General features: G+C 33.5%; 1 non-coding gene across 1 annotated transcript; it reads left to right on the forward strand.

Annotated features, from left to right (window-relative positions):
- Positions 1-1,708: 1,708 nt before the first annotated feature.
- Positions 1,709-1,866, forward strand: LOC111813221. Its single transcript, XR_002818535.1, has one exon. It is a non-coding gene; the product is annotated as a U1 spliceosomal RNA (small nuclear RNA).
- Positions 1,867-13,608: the final 11,742 nt, after the last annotated feature.

The following is a 13,608-nucleotide window of genomic DNA, read 5'->3' on the forward strand; positions in this document are numbered from 1 at the left end:
AATAGCGTTACATGAGAGAATAAACTTTAAGATTTAGTTTACTGAATCATACAGTTATGTTTGTTCAGTTAAAAACGTTTTTAGGCTAGGATTGTGTGAAAAAAGTTAGTGCATATATTTCTTGATCAATTTTCCATGGCTATATTTGGTAATCTGAGCAACTGCTTTGAAGATAACAATATACTTCTTTTTGGTTTTGCAATCTCTTAAATATATATCTATACTATATCTATCTATCTATCTATCTATCTATCTATCTATCTATTGAAAAGAACCCAAGCTATGACAAGAGGTCCTCAGTAAGACTCAACAAAAAGATGAAGTGAGAAAAATATTCTGCTTTGTTTTGTTCTGTTTTGTATTGGCAGTGTTGGGGATTGAACCTGCTTTTGCATTAGAAAAACACTTTATCACTGAATTCACTCCTGCCCCTGGGTTTTTGAATCTAAACTATAATAGAGACAATATTGTCTTTAAAGTTGTAAGAAGACTGATAAAAGCAAGAGAATTTCAGGTTAAATGTTAAATGAAATATTAACTTCAATTTAAATTGAGCTCTTAAAGTAGTTAGAAATATTTATCTCTACCTCATACTCTGGAGCAGTCTAAAGAAGGCTGAGCTGAGCTCTTCCTTGAGAATTGCCTGGCCTGTGATTTGTACAGTCTGAGTGCCTAGTACATAGCTGGGAACAAGTTCATTGGAAAATATTCACTTGTCAAATCTAATCAAATTGTTTCCTCCAATATTTTGAGATAGCTATCATCGCATTCCTTAAATTACTAACATGACCATTTTATTTTTTATTTGAATGCTACAATAGTTTTCACCTTCTCATTCATTAGTGAGAATACTTAAATTTATACATTTTTCCTCAATCTACTGATACCATATTCTATAGACTATAAAAAAGTGATGAGCCCATCATAATTAATTTTCTAAATATTTGGTAATGATTTCATTTTAATCTATGAGTCTTATCTTCTTTTTCATATAGTATTCTATATTCCTACATTAGTTTTGTTTAATTGCTCATGTAGTTTATTTTTCTAATGTTCTCTGAACCATACAGCGTTTCTTTGTCCTTTCTGTTTTCTTGTTTTAGATTGTAATGTGTCTATGTGCACTACTATATGTGTTTTGTTTTCTTTTTTTTCCTTCCTTTCTTTCATTTATTTTCTGGCCTCTTTAAAGTATCAAAAAAAAGGCAAATGCAATTTCTCTGTCTTTATTTTCCTTACATGTCTAGCACTTTTGATTTAAGTATTTTGCTACCTTTTTCTACACATTTTATTTTCCTTCCAATATTCGCATTGCACCAACTGCTATTCTTTTCACATTGTAATCCATATTGCTCTCATTGTTTTATGTGAAAACTTTAAATCATTTTCTCTTAGGTGTATTGTTTTATACACAACACACAGTGGAGTTATTCAACTCCATAAAAGTGAATGACATTATATTTTCCAGATTCTAAAGCATTTAAATTTATGTATGAATAGATTCTTGTCATTTTTATTATTTTAGTTTTACAAAAGTCATTTTGTTATTGTTAAGCGTATGCTTCTCATTTGTATTATTTTATTATTTTCTTCTGATAATCTGAAAATTATAGTGTTTTATTCTATAAGCAGATTTATTTATATTTGTATTTATCCCTATGTTTCTTGATTCGTACACATCAAAAACAAAGCAAAAATGCTGACTTCAATACCTAGCAGGGGGATGCCATGATTACGAAGATGGTTTTCACAGGATGAGGGCTTATCCTTAGCCCTTGGCATATGATGACCTCTGCAATTTCCCCAAATGTGGAAAACAGAATTGTAATTTATGGAAGTTGGGAACTGCCTTTGTGCTTTCCCCTTAAGAAAGGAATACTGAATTCTTTGTTAATAGTAAAGTAATCTATATTCCTGGCACCACATGCTGCACCATCCCCAACCCCAGGCCCTCTGAGTTGTCCACAGAGACCATGTGTGGGGCACAAGCCTATCATCCCAGTGCTGAGGAGGTTAAGAACAGGAGGATCACTATGAGTACGAGCTGCATAGTGTGACCCTGTTTCAAATACCTTTTTAAAAAAGTAAAGCAATAACACTGTTAGAAAAACTATCCTTGTTTTCAAATAACTCTCTTTCATGGTTTTATAGATAAGTTGATATAATCGATAATAGGGCTTTACAAGTTCAAAAATAACATAATATCCATAATTATTGTAGCAAAGTTGACATAATGCTATGTTTGTAAGTACAATTCAATTCTATCACCAGTATTTTGTACTATTAATTTCTGATTTATGTAGTTTGCATTTCTCTTGAGTTTTAGTAATGTAGAGAAATAAAGGCTATTTCTCTAGGGTCAAGTTTAACAGGCTCAAAGAGATTTATTCATGCATTTATTTATTTATTCATTTTTATGTATTTAGTACAGGGTCTATGGGGTCTCACTACATAGATCAGCCTCATAGTGATCTTCCTGTTTTCAGCCTCCCAAGTGCTGGGATTACAGGTGCATGCCACCATGCCCAGTTTAAGTCCTCTCTCAGCACACCCTGGGGGTGGGGCCAGAATGGCATACATGGGATCAAATCCCAGTCCCTGCACTTCCTTAAGCAGGTGCTTTGGCCCACTGACCTGTCTGGAAGGCCCTTCAATGAGATATTTTCTTATTGATAGAATAAATTGTCACTGTTTTTGCAAAAATGCCAGGACAGATATCACTTGAGACTTATGACTACATGCTAGTGGGTGAGTCAGGGCCTTGCTGGGGTGACCCAGCTGAGCAGAAACCTGCCCCCTGCAGTGGGCATCCCATGCTCCACTCTTGCACATTATGCTCTCTGTACCAGTGGGTGAGCTGAGGATTGACATGATCTGAATGGAAATCATAAAGACCAGAACACTGCAGATCTTGTGGGAACATAGGATTCTAAAAATTAGATCCCTTAATGTTTCAGGTTAAAAATTACATGCTGCCTTTTCCTCACATATTTTTGTGGTCATAACAAGTCATTAGGTCAAATTTATCATCATTGAAGTAGGGAAATGTAAGTCCCTTTTGGTCTGAAGAACAATCACTTGAACTAAGCCCAGGGGAAAAAAGAGGAAAGGAGATTGGTGATAATACAAGTCATCATCATCAAATTGTTTTCACTTTTATCTGAAATAAATATAAATTTGTTATGAAAAATTCCTGTTTTCTTTTGCTTCATTGAAATATTCTTCCTTTTTTTTTCTTGCAAAACTTTCCTGTTTCATTTTCTCTAGTCTTTCAGGTGAAGTAGAGCTTTACTATTTGAGATCTCTTTTCTGTCCATTGACCATTGTGTTCTTTACATGAACTGAATGGCTTTCTTTGTTCCTTGCTTCCTCATTCTGCATGATTTCATTAAGCCCATACTCCGTAGAACTGACTGTCTTTCAACACTATTGATTATGGCTTTTCTGCTTCATTTCCATTTTGTAGAATTTGAGTGTTATTTCTCTGTAATTTATTCCCTTATTTTGCCTGCCTCACTTGCCATTACATTCTGCTTTCTTGCCTTAATTTTTTACTCCATAGAATTCTTGTTTTCTTAAAGCATGAGTACAATCTATACTACATCTTTGCTTCCACTTATTTAATTTTGATAATATCTATATTTCCTTTTGTGTTACTATATATTTAGTACCTCTTTTGCTTGTTAAATCTGTGAAATAAAAATATGTATGTATATGTGTGCAATTTGCTACAACTATTAAACATTAAGCTTGGCCTGTCAAAAAAGAAAAATTTAAATATTTTTAAAATCCTGATTATTGGGGCCAGGGAGATGGCTCAGTAGAATAAGTGCTTGCCTGGCAAGCGCAAGGGCCGGAGTTCAATCCCCAGTTCTGAAAAAAAAAAAAAATCCTGATTATTTATTTGTAGTTAACTACTATTTACCATTTATATTAGTTTACTAAGGCTTACATACCACGATGCTAGTACCTTATTCAACATATATCTATTATCTCACAGTTCTGCAGGCTTGAATTTCAAAATCAACATTGGTTCTCTTCCAAGTACTTGGTGGGAAAACTGGTTCTGAGTGGTCCCTCATTTCATGCGATTTGACAGTCACTGGTGTAGGCCAGTGTGTGCTATATGATTTTGATTCCACCTCTGTCCTCAATGGAGATTCAGTATCTGCCTCTAAATTTCTCTTTTCTATGAATCTTCTTGAACTAAACACAATGTTACAGAAAAATGTGATTTTAACTAATTAGCTTCATTAACAGGATCATCAACAGTGACCCTACTTCCCCCAAAAGATCACATGCCCAGGTTTTTGGAGTTATGACTTCAACATGATTTTTAGAGGAACATAATTCAAACCACTATACAACCTCATTACATACCCTTTGCATGCTCACTGTGTTTCACTGGGAATAATAACTACCATAATTTGCTAAGCCTAGATTTAGTGGCAGGGACTGTAACTCAACCCAGTAATTTATCTCATGTTCTGTATTCCTAAAGAGAAAATATCAAAAACATCATTTCAATATCATCAGATTACTATTATGAAAAACTTTGGCATAGAAAATATTTTTTCTAATGTTACTTACTCAAGTACATATTCAGGCCATCTAAATATGGCTAGCTGTAGAGAATTTATGTTTTATAAGCTGAGTTGTAACCTACATCTTGAATGTTTTCTGGTGTTACCCAGTTTGTGCTATAAATAATCTGGATTTAATACATGTCAGAATGCAATGAGGTTAGCTTTAAAAATCACTCTAACCAGAAGTATTAGTAAGCCAAAAAATGTATTTCCTTACCAATGAACTATAATCATAATTTGAGATTTTTAGATACTGGATACACAACTTACTAGCTGTGTCAGAGAAAAATAGTAAATCCCCAAACACTAATAATGTATTTTCTTTGCTGTGATATAGAATTTCATATAAATGTATAGAGTTTTTTGGTCCAAAATTAAATATTCCTTCAAAGTTACTATTTCCTGTCTTATTAGAATTATACCCAAGAATACACATGGGAGTTTCCAATGACAATAATTGGTCAAAATAATAAATCTATTTGAAGAACCTGGAGACAAGTTAAGATATGCTTATGTTGAATTACAAAACTAACAAGGATACCAAGAGTGATTAATCAATGTTTTTATTTAATCTTCACAGGACTGTGAGAAAAGTACTATTTTCATTTTATAAATGAGGAAACTTGGGTATAAGAAGCGTAAGTACTTTGTACCAAATTAACCATGTATTCAAGACAAATTTGAGGACCTGAGTCAGCATTTATATTGCTCACAATCCAGAGCTCTGTTGGCTTGACAATAGTAACGACCTTGCTGTAGTTCGTTAATGACACTCTTCTCAAATCCTTCAATCCTTCAAATGCCAATTATCTGTCTCCTAAGTACATAGTAAGTACTACAGTTCCTTTCCCTTAAGAACCGAAAACTAATTAATGAAATGCACATTTTATTTCAGAAATGCAGAGCTGTTCATAGTCTTTTTTTGTTCATCCAAAATTAGGAGAGTTATTAAATAGAAATACAGACAAATGTGTTTGTCCTCCATACAGAACTTCATAGTTAAATTAAGGAATCAACTAATATATGGCTTAACATAGTACATGCTAGTATTTATAGGTACTTATCCTAAGTGAAAAATAAATATTTGCATCAAAGAGTCAGAGCATAACTGAAGAGTAAGTTTCCAAATAAATGTCTGAATTAATGTAGAGTTTCAGAATGTAGTAATCTCAGGAAGTGAGAAGACTTCCAGCTACTGTAATATTTTTTTCTAATTGATCATTTAGAATTTACTTATGGTCATAATAGAATATATCCTTTGTTGGCAATGGGTTTATTTTGGTTGTGCTTCCAAATATCAAAGTATGACTCAGTTGTGTAAGTGTCAGTTATTTTCATGTACATAAAAATAATCAAATGACATAGCACATACGAGAAGTTCCTATGCCCATAGTATACTTGAAATGTTTGTTCTCTCAAACTCGTGTAAAAATGCAACCACCCATGTAACAGTACAGGGATTGAAATCCATAAGGTTGATTGGGGCATAAGGGCTCTGCTCTTGAGGATGGATTTGATGTCCTTAAAAATTGGCTTTTAGGAGTGCCTTTTCTCCTTCCCCTTCTTAATTTCCACCTTGGGATGCAATTGAAAGGCCCTTACTTTCTGCTAGCATTTTGATATTGACTTTTCCATACTCCAGAATTGTAAGTCAATAACGTCCTTTATATTACAAATAACCCAGTGTCAAGTATTCCACAACAGTAACACAAAGCGGACTAAGGCAACGTGTAAATCAAGAAAATAAAATGGAGGAAGTCTAAGATCTCTATATTTCATTTTGTCAGATTTGAGAGAGAGATGTATACAGAGAGATATTTGTGAATTATAACAAGAAGAACAGGTTAAGTGTGACAGTGAAATTCAAATTAGCTTTTGCTATGTCTTCTAAAACTATAATACCAGCAGGATCTGGAAAAACACTGGAAAGTTCGAGGTCCTGTGTAAATAAGGCATGTGTTCCACAGCTCCTTTGGATTCTGAGGCTATTATTACCATGGTGGCTGACATATTCAGATAATCTGAAAAATCACATTGTACAAGAATTCTTCCAATTTTTAAACATTGGATCCAAGCAACTGTATGCCAGACAAAATAAATCTACAAACTACATCTGTCTTTTCAATCTCCAACATGCTATGCCTAACATACTGACTTTAGCTTTAAATAGTCTGCAAGCTTTTGTTCAGAAGGTAGAATAAAATTTTGAAATGATATCAATCATTCTCCTATTTATGATTCAGTTGTCAAAGCTAGCCATTTATTTGTTTAATCTTAGATGCTGTGATATGATAGCCAATCCATCTTTATCTCCCCCACCCCCAGGTTATAGCTTCTGGGGCCCATCTACTGTGTCACTCAGCTCTGGCTCCCTTCCTTCTGTTTTTGCTGAGCAACAACAGTGGTTCTGTCTAAGCATGAGACACAGCCTGCCAGGGTTCACCCTGAAGCAACTAATGGGTGTCCACTTGCAGAAATAGGTGAAAACTTTACAAATTCCCAGATGATTGAGCCCCACTGATGCACTAATCTAGATCCTGCCTTCTACATACATAGAGTTTTAACTTTCTCTTGTGATTTAAAGTGGGAAAGTTCTCCAAACTTCTCAGAGATGAGATTTGTAAAAGTTTACTGGATCATGGTGTGCTATATTCACCAGTGGAATAGTCCATTCAGGGCTTTGTAGCTGTATCCTGTTTTGGGGGAGATGGGTCACTAAGAGTTATACTTGAAGGTTATACTTTCTGCCCAGGACCTTCTCCTTTTTTGGGCTGTCTTACTTTCTTTTTCTAGTTCCTGGCTTTCCCAGGTGATAGACTTGCTCTCGCATGCCTTTTCATCATGACATTTCTGTCTTACCTCCAGGTGACCAGGGAATGAACCCTCTAAGACCATGAAACAAAATAAGTCCTCTCCTTATGTAAGGTGTAGGTGTCAGGTATATTAACAGTAACAGGAAGTAAACTAACCTCTAAGTCATTTGCTTCCTTGAGTTTTTGCTCCTATCCTAATGATCTTCCTTGAAGATGCTTGTTATTTATTGTGTTTTGATTCTCTCTGCGCATATGTTTATTAGGTCGTGGCTCCCATTTCAACATTTATGCAGAAGCCAGTCTCTAAATAAGGAGCTTTGAGTATCACATTCAAACTCTGAGTCTCCTACCAATGTTTCCTCAAAATGTTCTTGTCTGATTGATCAAATGACTGAACTTATTTTCTTCACATGGTAGAGTAAACATATAAAACATAGATATGTCAACCCTTGTCAGGCTGGTCTTGAATTTCACTGAGTCATTGATCTATGATTAATCAATCAGTTAATTAAAATTTACAAATGAATCTAATTATTTTTATTTTTAAGAAAATTTGAACATAATATATTTGAAACTGAAAATAATTCAGTGGAAATATCCAGTTTTCTGATAATTTTTATTAAGGTGAAGAGAATAGTAAGTCTACCACATTTAATAACTTAAAATGATGTGTTTTTAAAATTTTTAATTTTCTAAAAAATGTTGCTATTGATTAAAATGTTATGAATTAGTGATGTCAATAACTTAATGACACAGACAACTTAAATGTTCAAACTAGCTGCCCAAGATACTAATTTTATATATTGTGAATATGATTCCTTAAAGTACATTCAAATATTAGAATTGAACATTTCATAAGATAAATAATGATGGAACATCAAACAGATTATGTGATTTCTCTTTTGAATACCCTGAAATGCCTTATTTTATCTCTCAGATTAAACTCCAATTTTGAGTGAGGATTGTTCAGTCATGCCATTTAAAACTTTTCTCCAAACTCAACTTTTAGTTCCATATTCTTGATAATTCTCTGCTTTTCTTTTCCTTGATGGATTGTACTACACACCTAGTTATCTGCTTGTGTGCTCCTCCACTAGAAATGTAAGGCATTCAAGAGCAGAAACAGTCATTTGATTTTTTTCACTAATACAATCTCAATGTTGGGAACATTAACAAATCAATTAATTAGTCTGTAATTATACACACTCCAACATAAAAGTACATACACGCAGTTATTCCAACTAAATAAGTATATATGTAAACACAAGTAAATGTACGAACTAAATGGAAAAGTGAAATAGTTTTTCTTTTGTTTTTTTTTAATGTGTTTAGTACATGGTTGCAGTGTCTCATTCCTCAGCTCAGACTTATGGTGATCCTCTTGTTTTCAGCTTCCCAAGCACTGGGATTATAGGCGTGTACCACCACACCCAGTCTCAGTTACTATGTTAGTGTGTCCCAGAGGTGGGCCCAGCAGAGCATGCAGGGGATCAAACCCTGGTACATCTGCCTAAGCAGGTACTTTAATCCACTGAGTTATCTGGGCTGTCCTGAGATACTTTTTTGATAATTATCAATAAAAATAACTTTGAAAAAGTTTAAACCCAAAACAGTAAATAAAATCTGAAAGGTACAATAGATAGTGTGAAAGGGAAAGACTTTTTCAATGGGAAGGAAAAACAGAGGGAAAAAACGAAGGAAAGAAGAGGAAAAAATGGATATATTTAAGTATATATACAGGGCATTTTGGATAATTGCACTGCTGACTTCTGCTGGAATTTTGAAAGGAGAACTTAATGTTTAAAACTTTTTTGTTTTTCTTTTAATTTTTTTCATTTCTTATAACTGTTTTGTTGTTGTTTTGCTTTTAACCAATTTTGAAAGTTTATGTCTGGTAACACAAACAACTGCTTGGAAGATAATATTATGTAACACAGCAACCATTCTTGAATTCCTATTACTTAGTTTAATGAAACTTTGTAGCATTTCTAATGCTTGTTTGTTACTATTTTGTACTCTTTAAAAAATGAAAATTAGAAAACAAAATGAAAGTAGTTTAACACTTAAATATGACTGAAATATTTGTCAAGTATTTGGACCAAATATATTTAAATGCAGCTAAGTTTTGGCAAACACAAAACTTTTTTTTAATAATTTCACTAAATGTAAATGGAAATAGCCACATATAAAAATTTAAATTTCATTATAATCTTTGATTTATTAAATGCCTAGGAATTTTGCAACACCGCAACCAAACAGCATTTGCAGAATTATTTGCTCCTTGTCTGAGTCAGGATAAGTGATATAATGGCTTCAGATGAAACTTTCAGTGTCTCACCATATTAAAAGTTTATTTTTACTTATACAATATATCTTACATGGGACTGGAATGCCAGTGAGCCACTTGACATGCATTCCCTCATGTGGAATAAAAGAGGATTCACTTCAGTGTATGCTTTGACAATCTACAAGGTAGGTAGAGGAAAGCTAGCAAAGTACAATTAACATTGAATACTCTGCATTGAATTGCCAACCATAGTTTATTGACAAAAGAAAATGATAGAGAGCTCAGGAGTTGAAGGCAGGAGATACTTCTTTAATGCTGTCAAGTTCTGTGAGGCATACTGCAACTGGGAGCTTTGGTGATATTTCTCTAGGGTATGGACGGGTGAAGTGAACCTGGAATTATCACTGCTGGAGCCGCAGATGCTGTTTCTTTTGTGGCTTGACTATAAAGTGTCCTTGTCTGCGTAGTAGGTCATTTCCTCTTAAAGAACAGTCTGTCTGAGCCCTTGAGTTCTATAGACTTTTTTTTTATATTTGCTTGGGAACATCATGTGTTGACTGCTGGGAGAACCATTCCTGCTTTTCACAGAATTTAGTAGCTTAGAATTTATTTGAAATAAAATAACTATGATTTCAGCCAAAAATATAAGGTTCATATTATCGTGAAACTAATAGAGGATGCAGCACAATGTGGGCTTATACTCAGTGTCTTCCCTGAGACTTCATTAGTGCTCGGCTAGTGATAACTAAAAAGACAGGAAAATAGAGGGTAGAATCAAACAAGTGAAAACTGGTGAAAATGCATGAACCTAGGAACTGTGGAGACCTCTGGACTTTTAACAAAGGAAGTATGTAACCTTAACAGTAGTGCATTTATTTGTTTCTGTGGTTGCTCTATTGTGAATTTTAACACTAATAATTACTTCTATTACAAGCATTCATATTTCAATAACTATTGCAATGTAAAAGAAAAGTAGAAAAGTTTTTCAGTCAAGCAATTTATTGATATGAAAGCTGAAGTGTTAACATTTCTAAATAGGCATTTAACAAATTTAGATTTCTTCTCTAAAATAACATCAGTTACATAAAATCTTTCGATAGTAATTGACAATATTTTTAAAAATTCATATGAGGTGAAAACTACAGTTACTCGATTTCTAGCCTTGGTTAATTTACCTGGGTTTAAATGTAAGCTTGAATGATGTTGATTTCACATGCTGGCTCCAGAACTTTGAAGGATATATTTCTGTTGATTCAAGTTCCAGTTTGTATTAATTTGTAACAGCAGCCTTAGGAACATTCAGATATCACAAATGAAATTGGTTTAAACATTGTCTAAACCTCTGAGTAGGTCAGTATCTCATCAAATCATGAGAAATCTGCTATTTGACCTGTCATTTCCAGTAAGAATCCTGCTAGTGTAAATAAAAAGAAGTTGTTTGAATCCTTTAGAGATACAAATTTTCTTTTGGGTGGAATTTGTTTTGAAAACTTATAGTATGTTAATCATGTCATTTTAGAAAAATATAAAATCATTATTTATGAAAATCTTGCTAATTAATGATTTCCATTTGAATAAAATTTTTCTTTTTCCAAAAAAGATTTCTGAGTGACATGTCTTCATACTATTAAAATGTCATATTTTTCTGAAAAGACAGAAAGATAGTTATAGTTCTTTTCCTTGAAAACTGTAAAAATGCAAAGCAAAATTTTAAAAATTTTCCTCAGGTGCATGGAAATTGCCACAATCTCATAATAAACAATTAGAGCTCTACCTCCTGGATTGATTCTTGTTTGATTCCAACTAACGGAGTACATCTGACAGCTGTGATGACATGCCCTCACTCAGTGACAGGGGAGATAGATGGAGAAGTAGGTTGAAAGTACCGTGAAAAAAATTATTTTTCATTATGAATTCACAATGATAAATATCAAGACTAAATTACAGAGTGTTCCACTTAAAAATGGCACAATTGAATGCTTCAATCAGAGAACATAAGTTGAGGTGATATTAATATATGTTTATTATTTCTTTTAATATTAGGTAGAAAACATGAAAAGAGAAGGGGGATATGAATTCTGCCAACAATTATTGAAAATTAGGTAAAGGTTGGTTTGATCTCATTAAGAACAATCAAGGCATAAGTCATGTTCATGTTATAAAATAATACAAAAGAAAATGTAGATATGCAATAATGTAAAATATGTAAAATAATATTTGATTCTGTGTTTGTAAACAGACACATAGGAATAAAAATGATGATAACCAGATTGTTTTTTTTTCAGTACCAGGGGTTTAACTCAGGACCCTGTGCTTGACAGGCAAGCATTTATTCTACTGAGCTATCTCTGCAGCCCCAATAACCATATTAAGAAAAGGAGAAACTGCAAAATTTGGAAACTCCTTTTAACAGATGATTAAAGTAACTTGATTAAAGTAACAATGTGCCCTTTTAGAAGTCTCAATTGTTTGAATTAAAAAATAATCTTTGTAATGAAAAGTTCAAACAAGATTTTAATAACTTCTACTAAAAATACTACCTGGATGAGGAATGTTTAAGCATACTGTAGTTTCTTCTCCTTTCTACTGTTCTGTAGCAGGATGCCACAGGGCTAGAAGGTCCATCCTAATGGGGAGCTGTGCACATGAAGGAAGAGCTTCACCTCCCATGACCACCTTTAACAGCAGAGTCAGGCCTACAAGACTCAAGCATGTGTGTTGTTTGTTTTTGTCTAATCTCAACTCACTAAGAGGTATCAACTGTTTTTAGGAGAAATGAAAAAGCAAATATCAACAGAGATCTTTCTCTCTGCTAGAGTTTGAAATTACTTACGAATTTCTTGGCGAAGGCTGGTTGGTCTGTAGCTCAGGAAATCTTACCAAGCTCAGCTGTATTACCCCATGCTGTGGTTCGTGACACTTCTTCACTGCACTGATCTGGAACCAAAGTGTTGTTGGTTCTTTATTTTTACCTCATTATTACCCCTAAGCTTCCAGAATTACAATTCATAATGTCTCATTACAGAGTGCATCACTTGTGCACCCTTCTGCCCAAAGGAAAATATTTTCTGCTCTTGATATTCATCCAATGGATTCAACAGCATTATTTCAAGGCTATATGATGTGAATGACATACTCACAAGGACAAGGAGTCAATGGAGATGATTCTTAGTTATTGATTTCTCAGATCCTGCTCTCATTTTTCAAATGTGTAAAGAAGAAAATGAAGATTCTCCACATTTTGAAAAAAATAATGCTTTAAAACATATTAAGGCAGCATCAGAAATTGTCAGTTGATATTAATCAGCTGGAATGAGCATTTCATGTCAGGTTTAAATAGATTCATTTAGCTGGAATTTTAATAGCACTACAAGAATAATAAATCATCTATTATCTTTAATGACAGAGAAATGTGGTATTGTAGTTAATCAAATATTTGGATTAATGCTATTGTGCATATTATTCTTTAAAAATCTAAATGCAGCTATTAAAATGTTAAAATCACATTGAATGGAATCTAACAGATAATAAGTCAGCATGTAGGTGTTCACATAATCATCATTTTAAATAAATGCTGAAATTCTCACTAATGAAGTTCTTAATGCTATAATATTGGATGAAAGAGAAGTAAGAAAAATTCTTGAGCATGATGTGGTCATTACCAGAGGGCAGGAACAGTGTATGGAGATGAAGAAGACTGGCAAAAGTTGGATTAATGAGTGCTAAGTTAGTGATCTAGGAACAAGAAGATTTGCGATGCTACCACTGCACAGTACAGGGCCTAGACATAATTATATGCTGTAAATATCAATGCAGAGGAAGAAAGGATATTGACAGCTTTCAGGACAAAAATGTGAGTATTTGAGGAGATGCGTGTTTAACTTTATATTTTAAACTTGGCATTGCACACCTCGTGATATAT

The sequence above is a fragment of the Octodon degus genome, unplaced genomic scaffold (genome assembly GCF_000260255.1).
Source record: "Octodon degus isolate 3935 unplaced genomic scaffold, OctDeg1.0 scaffold00172, whole genome shotgun sequence".
NCBI classification, from domain to species: domain Eukaryota; kingdom Metazoa; phylum Chordata; class Mammalia; order Rodentia; family Octodontidae; genus Octodon; species Octodon degus.